Source organism: Lepidothrix coronata, unplaced genomic scaffold, assembly GCF_001604755.1.
Source record: "Lepidothrix coronata isolate B3197 unplaced genomic scaffold, Lepidothrix_coronata-1.0 Scaffold19, whole genome shotgun sequence".
Classification (NCBI taxonomy): Eukaryota; Metazoa; Chordata; class Aves; order Passeriformes; family Pipridae; genus Lepidothrix; species Lepidothrix coronata.
In genome coordinates, this window is record NW_016690199.1 from 4,284,154 (window position 1) to 4,296,220 (window position 12,067).

Sequence of the window (12,067 nt, forward strand, 5' to 3'; positions counted from 1 at the left end):
AGGCAGGTCAGAGCACACTTCAGCCCAGGCCATCAGCAACAGCCCCTGGTCCTTCCTAAGGAGAGTGTGAGCTCAGAGCCCAGGTCAGTCAGTCTCAGGAAGAAGTGCCTGTTTATGGGACCTGGCTCATGGTCCGTACTACCAAGCCTTTTCTTCATCATATGACACAAACCCTCAAGGGTTACTTTGTCACCAGGGATCCACACAACATTCTGCATTTTTGCATGGCTTCAAAACTTTAAGAACTTCCTAGTTATTTTACCCCAAGAGAAAGAGTTAAAGAATTTTATAACCAAGAGACTGTGTTTTTACTGTGAGAAATTAATTCAACCAAACACTGCAACCCAGTGGAAGCTCCAGACCTCTTTAAATGAGCTCATACAGCACATAATGTCTTTTTAATCAGTTTGATGCTCTGATAAATTGACTCCTGTTTCCTAGCAAGGGGAGAAAAGGAGCAACTGAATTGATGCTAGCTCAAAACAAAGTATTTTGAGATAGAAGCCATTTGTGTGTATAAATGCCAGAAAGCCTCTAATTTAGAAACACAGGCAATTCCTTTCTATTTCAGCTCCATAAATCTGTTTGTCTAATCCTGGGATATTTTGAGGGATTTTATGATAGCCCATGTGCATATCATTCCACTTGCCTGCACAGCAAAATTTGCTTGAGTACACAAAACATATAGCAACTTGTTGGGCTGAGTAATAGTAATAATCCATCTAATCACAGTCAATTCAGCTGCTGGTTGCTTATGGGCATCCTTTACACATTAATTTAAAGACTGAATAAGCAAGATCAGAGCAGCTATTTAACAAAAGGCATGCTCATAAAGCTCCTCTAAGCACCCAACACTCATTTTCAGAGGCTTGTGATCTGAGAGCATGCTTTTAAAACAAGTTTACCAGCTTTAACCTTTCTGTCTGTCATCAGAAACACACAAGTCAGGAGAATTTAATTTCATTTGTTACTAAATGAGACACATTTCTGATCGATAATTTGGGCTTTGGGAAAAAGGACAGGTATACAGGACAAATATAATGTGGTGTGTGTTTTTGGTTTTTTGTTTGTGGTTTGATTTTTATTTTTACATAAAACATGTATTGTGTCCATTTCCCAGTCTCAACATGCCTTATTTTCAGTCAAAGTTACCCCAGTGAGGTGATGGGTAGCACAGTAGGTTTAGGTGGCACCATCAGTTTCTTCATTAAGAAATATTTCTTGTTTAAATACATTTGAGCAGAAAAATCACATTCTAACTAGCTGAGGTTGTGGCCCATGAGGAGTGTCCCCTGCTGTTTCCAGCTGCCACAGAGCTGGTTGGCAGCAGAGGTCACCACCACAGAACAATTCATGACCTACTCAAACATGTCACCACTACAAACCCCCACTGCTTAAACCTGGTAACTTGTGTCCCTTACACTGTCACAACAGGGGAATAAAGCAGACCACAATCTAGTGGTTTTAAGGGTGAATGTGGAAGGACTAGGGGTCAAATTCCCCTAAACCAGGTGGACATTCTGATATGAAATAGCACTCCCTGGACAGTGAGTCAGGAGGGGGTATTGCAAAGCACAGTTACTAAGCATGACTCCAGACTTCTGTCCAAACTTGTGACACAGAATGTTCCAGCCCATGGCACTGTAAACAGAATCTGGTCACTTAGACCGTGATTCAGAGTTGGCTATCAATGATGCCCCTGTATCACCCTTAAGCATGCTGCCTCAAGCACAGCAACCAGACCATCACAGGGACACACCTATTTCCTGCACGGGTGCTGTTGCAGGCAAAAGTATTTAGAAGATCAATTTCCTCCCCAAGGCAACACAGCAGTTTGGCTCCAGGAGAAGGTGCACTCACTTCTTAAACTCAACCCTAAATGTACTAGAAGTCAAGCATCAGGAGGACAGAAGTTGCCACTGCCTTTCCTGGAGGAACATCAACAATAAATCAGATTGAGTTCTGTGAACACCTGAGTGGAGGCATGAGGGGCTAAGAAACAAGTATTCACTGAGGAAGAAATCTCAACATGTGAGAAGAAAGAGCACCTCTTCCCAAGAAGTTTTTCCTGACGTCTTGCTTCAAGGCCTGAGATGGTGAATGCAGACAAAAATTCCAAGGAGGAAGGAAATACAGAAAAGACAAAAAGCTAGTAGTGGAAGTGTAAGTACACAGATGCTTGTGCATGGCAGCACTTCTTCTGCAGAGTGCCTGTAACAACAACAACAAAATGCCATTCAAGAATTATCCCTTTTTGTAGTAAAACTGTACTGATTGTTGAATTGTTTCCCCACAGACCACAATACCATCACAGGAGGTAGTTCAGCAAAAGCAGAGATCAGTAGAAGCCATGGTGTTTAAAGAAGTTACTGGTTGGAGGAGGGCAGGGTGTTTTAGTGGGGCATTTGTTATGACAAGGTAGGTATGCATTCAAAGGTCACTAGTTTAGATCCAATATCACATGCAGAACCTAGATTTTAAAATTTCAGTTGAAAATTGCAGTTGTATGCATTGCTTTCCCCTTCTAAGTGGAAAAGAGATACTAGAAAAACATCTAGTTCATATTAGAATGCTATCTTCTTTTAAAAACACTTCTTTATATGTTACTGAGGATGCATTAAGTCCTTGATTATACTTCTAGTTAATATAAATTTGACTTGTCAATATAGCACTCAAATCATTGGTTTATGAAGCAGGAAGGTCTCTGGGCAGTGAACTCGGTGAGTACTGGCTACAAAAATTTAGACTCTAATTATAGATGAGAAGTAATCACTTTTTGATCAGTAAAGATACCATTGTTACATCATTCTACAGTATATTGCATCTGGGTTTCTCAAGGAGGCTTATTAATCACATAAGCTTCATAATATTCCACTTAGTTGCAATTACTGTACCACTGCAGAAGTAAACAGAGATTGAGAAACCAAGTGTCTTGCCCTCAGATCCCTTAAATAATCTGTGGCAGATTCAAAGTCTTCTTTATAGTAATGAAAAGGAAGGCAGCTTAATAGCTAAGCACCAGATTGATATTTGGGAGATCTGAAGTCACTTCTTTCCCATACACCTTTTGTTTTGTGGCTGGCATGCTTCCAAGTATCTCTAAGTTCATCCTTAGTACCAGTGGGTAAAACTAATTAAGCAGGAGCAAGACATGTTAGATAAATATAGAAACCGTCAAGGTAACCCAGCCACACAGCACAAGCAAGTACTGTTTGTGCAGTAATGTTGTTTTTCACATGTAAAAAGGGAAAATCATTCCTCTCTTAATTGCCAACTGCTTAGTCTTAGACAATAGGAGCTAAAGCACAGGTTAATCTGAGGAGATTACACACCACCCCCAAAGCTTATTCCACCTATCCTTTCAAAGTATAAAGTGACTTCACATCAAGGAGCCCCGAGAATGTGGGCAAGTTTGTGCTAGTGTGCTGTAACTTCACATCACGACTTACTGCTCATGCCTATCAGTGCCATATGGATTGCCCTGCAATCCTCTTGGATTGTGCAGCTTCTGCCTCACAGAAGCAGAGGAATTGGATACACACGTAAATATGCAGAAGGCTTTGTAGGAAAATGTGATGGGGGCTCAACTAATCTCTCCCAGCAGAGAGGAGAGAAGCCACAGGATAAATGTTCATTCCTGTATGCTTCAGCTCCAGTGCCACCACACCACCTCACACTAACCGAGGCAGGGAAGGAAAACAGTGGCCTGCAATCTACAGAAGCAGCAATATGGACCTTACTTAGTCTTATAGAATTAAAGATGTGAAAGCAGAGACATAATGGAGTGATGTTGGCTTTGACTCCACAATTCCTTCAGTTCTGTGCATCAATAGACTTATTCAAAAACTTGTTTAATAAGAGAACACGCCTTGTACATGTGGGCCTCCTAATACGCTGTTGATTTCAGCCTCTCTTTGATATGTTCCCAGGGCTGCTGCAATACCTATCACACTTTAGCTCCAGCCTTTTCATTCAATCAGCTGTCAAATACATACTATACATTGAAATATCTTTCCTTCTCTACAAGAAAGAAAAATTTAAGATTAACAGAAAAGACCCCTGGGTCAGGCTTAGAAAAAAGGTACAGAAAAGATTTGGCTTTTCAAGCTTTGTATATGTTCTACAGCTCTCCCAGTATCACTAAGTCTGTTCATCTCAGGGGAATTACATTTGATAGCATATTTAGTTCACAGGACTAGCGCAGTTACATTAAACAGAGGCTCCTAATAAAACATTACATCTCCCTCCCCCCGGCACTCCATTTGCCATGATGTAAAAGGCAGACACCCCATAGAGAAATTAATCAGAAAGAAGGGGAATGAATCTAAAGAGTGAAAATTAAAGACCCCATGACATCTACATCCATCTACCACATCCAGATGAAACAGTGTCCCAAAACTCATGGATTTATTAAGACCCTTCTGAGAGATGGAAGGGGTTATAGAATTCAGCATATTATCATCAATATAAAATATAGTTATTTAAATGGAAAGATTTCTCTTTGCTTATCAATGAAGCTCCAAAGAGAACACAATGTTCTTTAGAGGAAAGCACACCTGTTTTGCTCTGCAAAGTGATGAAAAAGACAAAGCCTGATCCTATAGAGGCAGTATCAGTCTGACTTCAGTACAACCATGCTGCTTTACCTTCAATAAGGATACAGCCTAAGTATCTTCATTTCTCCCATAGAGGGAAATCTAAGGAAGTGTCTGTGTTCAAAAAAACCCAAACAAATCATAATCATCTGTCCTCACATCCCAGTTCTTCCCCATTCGGTCTAATGCTCTCAAAGCTTTTCAACAGCAGAACTATTCCAACATAAGGAAAGCCTAAAACTGTCTTAAGGACATCTTCATTTCCTTTTAGCCCTTAACCAGATACTCCTCTGTCTGTATCCCTGCAGAGACATTTGCAGAATCAAATGAAGCCGTATAAGGGAAGGATTCCAAATGCTTCAGCTAAAAAATTTGGCTGAAGTGGATTAACCTGGATAGAATGTGAAAGAAGCAATCTTGACTTAAAGTACACATGCACTACTCTAACTTTTCTAGTCTTAAACTTGTAGCACAGAGGATAGATTTAACCAGCAAGGCAAATAGTAAGATGTGGAAAAAAGTGAATGGATTATGCAGCATCTTTTAAACAACCACGCAGGTTTTGTTTGCGACACCCTAACTAAATGCCAGAACTTAAATTTATGACACTCGTGCAAAAGTATATGTGAGAAGAACCTCATGAACCTTAGCTCTTACAGACAGTACTGCATTTATGAAGCAATACCAAGATTAGAGCTTCCTCAAAAAGCAATTTAGTAGACCAAGGTTTGAAATGCTACTTTCAGATCTGTTATGCTTGATTCAGGTAGACCCAAACTTGGAGTGGCAAGCAGGGAGAGAAAGACCCTTAAGCTAATCACATCCCTCCACGAGACAAGATACAGGGTAAATACAATACCTTTCCTTCATAAGTTATGTCACTTTGGGTGTTTGCAGATGAATAACTCTGAATAAACCAAGCCTATTTATTTTACCAAAATAAAAACTTAACTTCATTATAAATTTAAGTTCACCTCTTCTAGACACACAGACTACAAAAATTTCAACAGGAGAAGAGTTCCAAAAGCTGCTTCTGTTCTCAAACACCACCATTATTCCAATTTTGGCAGCTCTGGGTCAAAGATCAGAACTGGGCCTTGAGAGATTACTAAACAAGTATTAAAGAAGAGTGAGGACTATATTATATCCTCTTGCTGGGTAGTCTCAGGCCTCCTGCATCACAAGCACTTTCTTTGCAGCAAGTGGCTGCATGTCAGAAGATAGGAAGTGTCAAATTTTGTCAGAGCTGACTTCCAAAACACATCATCATTTATTCAGAGTGTAAAAAAGCTTCTTACCTCATACTCTTGTAGACTGCTGAGGTGAGGAGGATACTATCCTTTCTCAAGAGATCATTGTAACATCCAACCGAGGGTGGAAAGGCACTTCCCATATATTAAAGAACCCTATTCATACCCACACTCCAGTTAAAAAAGCCCCCAAAACATCATAGTAGAGACTGCAATCAAGTAAGACAGATAGCACTCCCATTAGTTGCTATCAGTGCAAGCCCACTTCTTGACAGTAACACCTTTGGTACAGTCCTGCCTAGTCCACCTTTCTCACTATTTCTCCCCAAATGCTCCTTCTGTTTCCTCCATCTTCACAACAGCTTACTTGCCTTTCTGCCACTGCATATGCAAAAGAAAGTCAACAACTGGTTGCCCAGACTCAGTGTTTTTCAGAAAAGCCCCTCTGAGCCTCTCAGTTTATAAGGAGCCCCCTGCCTAAATTTACCAAAGAGCCCAGTACCCAAGCAGCCTCTGGTAACAATGCTACAGATATTCTATTTAACAAATTTTACTAGATCATAGAATAATTTAGGTTGGAAAAGACCTTTAAGATCATCGAGTCTAATGTTAATGCAGCACTGCCAAGCCATGTCCTTAAGCACCACATTCACATCTTTTAAATACCTCCAGGGTTGGTTACTTCACCACTTCCCTGGGCAGCCTGTTCCAATGCTTGGCAACCCTTTCCATGAAGAAATTTTTCCTAATATCTGATATAGACTTTCTCTGACATAAGTTGAGGCCATTTCCTCTCATGCTCTTGCTTGTTACTGGGGAGATGAGACCAATCACCATCTCACCACAATCTCCTTTCAGGTAGTTGTAGACAGCAATGAGGTCCCCCCCACCGCAAACCTCCTTTTCTCCAAACAAAACAACCACAGCATCCTCAGTCACTCCTCATAACAATTGCACTCCAGACCCCCTACCAGCTCCCTTGCCCTTCTCTGCACACAGTACAGCACCTCAATGTCTTTCTTGCAGTGAGGGGCCCAGAACCGGACACAGCACTCAAGGTGTGGCCTCACCAGTGCTGAGTTCAGAGGGAGAATCATTGTCCTGATCCTGCTGGCCACGCTATGTCTGATACGAGCCAGGATGTCATTGGCCTTCTTGGCCAACTTGGCACACTGCTGGCTCATGTTCAATCAGCTGTCAAACAGAACCCTCAGATCCTTTTCCACTGGGCAGCTTTCCAGCCACTCTTCCCCAAGCCCGTAGTGCTGCATGGTGTTGCTGTGACCCAGGTGCACGACCCTCCACTTTACTTGTTGAAGCTCACACAACTGGCCTCAACCCATCAATCCAGCCTGTCCAGATCCCTCTGCAGGGCCTTCCTACTCTCCAGTAGATCAACACTCTTGCCCAGCTTGGTGTCATCTGCAGACTGACTGAGAGTGCCCTGAATCCTCTCATCCAGATCACTGATAAAGATATTAAACAGAACTGGTTCACTGTTTACTTAAAGATCAGAAACTTGATATTAACAACTCCTCCTGGGATTATAATGTAATAGACTTCCAACAACAGCACCAACAGAACAGCAAACCAAATGAAAGCACCATGACTATGACCAAGACTGTCCAAGACTTAGTTTTTCAAAGTGATTAAATATATCTTGGGCTGTGGCAACACCTGCAATACCAAGATATTTCATTCTACCACTGCAGTGACAACAAAGTGTTAGCCTGGTGACATGATAGAAAAGAACAAGTCAAAGGAAGCATTCAAGTAACTTCATTTAGTAAGTATTTTTATGCTGCAACTTCTGGGAGTTAAAAACCATTCCAGACATATTCTACAAATGCTATTGTGCTGTCTCTGTAAAAGATAGAAGGTAAAGTATGAAAACATTTTTAACAAATGCTCATGACATATTAAGCCAAGATTATTATCTATGCTTAAGTATTCTTTGGAGGATGCTGGTTTATTTACTTGGTAAAAGGCTTACATGGACTAGATCTTAGTTTTGATCAGCACTACACATGCAAACATTCTGTAAAATATTAACTAAGTGAAATGAAGCGAGTTGGAAGCTGTCATGTGTTTCTGACTTTGTGTAATGCCAGATTTTTCTAAGCTAACTCTCATTGGATTACCCTTGCCATTTCCCTTGATTATTTTCCCCTACAGCCTTACAAACCAACAGGCATTATTTCATTGCTATGTACAGTAGTATGGTTTCTTCTCTTCTTATGTTACCATCATAAGAACAGTACAAGAGCTATTCTCCATGCCTTTTAAGAAAGAGGTCTGGCGCCATGGGCGCCTGCTGAATAGAAATGGAGAGAGCTTTCTGCCCTTGGCACAGTAAACTGTTCCCTAATACAGTAGGAAAATGACAATTAAGATAAAGGCTCAAGTGTATGAATAACTTTCACTATACATTAGACTTCACTCAAGGGTTAATAATCTGCCCAGGGTTGAGGCCTGTGTGAAATGTCAGGATTTATCTGAAGCTATAAGGAAGGCCTGTTCTAGCTTTCAACACCAGCAAATAAAACACCTGATTTTAACAAGATCACAAAGCAAAGAAATGCAATTTTGTTGCTACCACAGTTTTCTGCCTGAATGTTTGTCTATGTGTATAATAAAATGAATCATTTCATCCACATAAACTTTCTCCAGGAACGTGACAATATCCAATTGTAAAAATATCAGTGAATTCCTACCTGAGGCAAGTTTAGCAGAATTCAGATTTGTTAGTGTTACAGTGATGAGTACCCTTTCCTCAGAAGCACATTTTTGTCCTATAAATAATGTTCCTGCATTTGATTCAAAACATTTGGGCAGGTCCAGACAATACCAGACTGATAATTCTTGGATGTGGGATATCTTCCAATAGCCAGAGTAAGGAACAAGGAGCCAAGACTACAACTTACTTGACTCACTAACTTGTATGCCTTTGCTCTTCCTCAGTTTATCCTCAATGGCACTCTTCTAAGGAGAGCTTGCTTTAATGTTTGCTGAGTGCATATACTATGCACCTAAATACTAATGATTTCACAGCAGGGTGCTCAGCTTTGAAAAGTATTTTGGCATGGCATGCAAACGTGAGAAAAGCCTTAACTGAAAACTTCTCCTCAGACTAAATACTTCAGTTCAAACTAACAATTTACATCAGAATAATTCACATCCACTTTAGGCTAAGTTGTATTCCACGGTAACATAACTTTTTGCACTATGATGAGAATAAGAGAACTCTGGTAGGAGATACACACGTCAGCACTTTCTTCTCCTTAAAGCACAGTGCAGGCTTTGAAGTAGCAACAAATGAGAACAGGTGTATTTTGTAAACAAAATTCTACATCCACTTTCATGACTAAAGTGATTAAAAGACTCATCTTCCTTACTGCAAAGAGTAACAAAAATAAACAACTATTCTCTTTTTTTTTTTTTTCAAAGATATTAGGTTGATCAATTAGGACTATTGCAGAAAGACTTGAATTAGTCTGATTAGTCTCAGCTACTTAAATTCAGAAGCAGATGCCTCACTTTGCAAGACTGGTGATTAAAGGCTGCATTCACAAAAAAAATTGGATTACGCACACTTAAGACAATACCTACCATTTTTCAGCTCTCCCCCTCCACAGCAGATGGCCTGTACAATTAGTGACTTCAAAAATTCTCACTCAAACTGCTCCAAAGCTGAGGCAGGACTGCCCTCACTTCTAGAGACAAAGGTATGTACAAGTCAAAACTATTTTCAGATGTTCTTTTCATATTAGGAGTGATCGCACAGGTCAAGAAAGTCATTCAAACCATTCACACAGACGCTTAAGACTAAATACAGTGCTTGCACATTCCTGAAAGAGTCACCCATATGGCTACTAGCAGCAAGGGAGAGGCAGAATAATAATATAAGAGCCTTGGCAGGAAATAAAATCCACATCTCACCCTCGTAATGTTTCAGCCAGCACAAGTAAGTGAGAGAGCCAGGACTCGGAGACACAAAATGGCTCATTATCTACCCCAGAAGGCACAGCACTGCCAAGCTGCTCTTTCTCAAGTCCTTAACAGGTGTAAAATTAGCACTTGTTATTAAAGACAATGGAGTTACATGTATTGCCAGCAGCTGAAGAAATGTGCTAGAATTGTTTTCACCTCCAGTTAATTCACCACCCTTCAATAATGCACACAAAGCCCGTAAATTAGAGGAGTGCTTTCTGAGGCATGGCAGTGAGCTAAGCCAGTGTGTGAGCATCCTTTCTAGAACACAGGTGCTTTCCTGAATGAAGGCCTGAGGACTAAATCCTCTCTTCATCAATACTGATGTAAGTTCAAACAAACTACATTTACCTGTGTGTACTCTCAGGTAAAGCTGTGCCAGTGTAATCTGTTATCAGAATCTGGAGCTGTAAGAAATCCTCATAAGCAAATTCCAGTACAGAGTTATTTTCAGCTTTTCTAACCCCACTGAGGACAGATCAACCACCTGCACCAATATTCTCTCTTCTCAACTACTTACAATATTCATTCCTGGGAATGAAGCAGAGAAAGGTGTTATTTACTGAGAGAAGCAAAATCCTGTTTCAGATGTATTTTATAGCAGATGACCTCAGGTTTAAGACAAGAAGCCACTGAATCACTCAGGACTGTGTAGCTTCCTTCACTGTATATTTTTCTGTTTTAATACCATGCTTAGCTGTGAAAGCAAATTATTTAGATACATACTGCACATAGGAATGCATCTAACTGCTGAGCCATTTTATTCAATAGCACTGCACATCTCACCACTCTCCCCCTTCTCCCCAGTAACTGGGAGAATGGTTGCCCAACATCAAACAAATCTGACCAAGGACAGAAATCTCAGCGATAATTACATTCTCACAGGGTTTCATGAAAACTGGCAGTGAGATAGAGGAGGAAATTAACTCCTCCACCAAGGGAAGGGTGGATGCAAGTCAGGCGTCTCGTAGTCCCCATGGCAGCAATTGGCCGGGCAGGCAGCACTCAATTTGCTCTGCACTAGCCACAGCACACGCTACTTTTTGTCTGCTGGGAATGCCACTGGGAACGTGTCTGGAGCTCAGCTTTAATGGGAGGGGATGGAGAGGAGGTGTTTGTAAGTTTGTAAGAAATTGTGCTTCTCTGCTTCTCCTGCCAGGTATCTGGCACAGCCTGAAGTGCAAAACACGAGGCAAAGCTCTCTTGCTTTAATTTTGATGTTGCGTCTATTACTGGTGTGTTTGGGGATGGCACTGGTCTAATGGAGAACAATTAACTCAGAGTTACTAACAGCTGCAGGTTGTCTTCTGTTGTTGTGTTCTGCAGTTTTCCTTTTGTCATTTTGTGATGTAGTTAGAACATGTCTGAAACACCCAGTATAAAAAGCGAACTGTATTTCTATTCAAAGGCCCCTGGACAAGTTCAGGTTTGGACAAAATGGAGGGAAAAAAACCTGTTTGCTAAGGTATGAAACATCTTACCACTGTCTTTGGTTCATAATGCATCTTAGAGAAGGCAAAAATCAACATAAAGCAAATAAAAAGAGCAATTTCTTTTTACACAGAGCAAATCTCCAGCTCTTCTTGGATTGATAGGTGTGGTGAGTCACCAGCATATTGCCAGGGCTGTCAAGTCATCACTTTAGCTGGCTGCAGTACAAGGCTGAGTCCTTCCACATGGTCACCGCTCCCCTCTCTGCGTGCAAATAGACTACAGCCTTTTCACTCCTTGTTCCAAATGCACGGGGAAATCTGGTATTTCTTCATCAGTCTCACATCCCTCTGGGCATGGGAGTGATCATAATCTGATGCATGTAAATGCTAACAAAACCCCCCCATCTTGATATTAAATGGTTTAAAACTTAAGGTACAAGAAATGGCAACAGCAGTGCAGTGTGACAAAAACTGGAAGGTTTCAGGTGGCCCATAGGGTCCTGCCATGCTGTCATTGACATCTGTGACATTGCTAAACTAGACCTGGGCCTTCTCAGAGACTGGGAACTAGCAGGAGAACTTGAATTATAGTCTGGTTGCCACAGACACTTCTGTCAACCAGAGGAGCTGCTCAGTCATGCTCTGACCCTCTCCCCAGCCTACGCTGGTGCACTTCAGAAATTAAAAGCAGCAACAGGTTCCTTAGAAGAGTACATGCCAACACCCTGCAGGCTGGCAAAACTCATCAGTCATTCACTCTGATAAGATGAGAGCAGAACAAAGGCAAGGCTGATGCAAC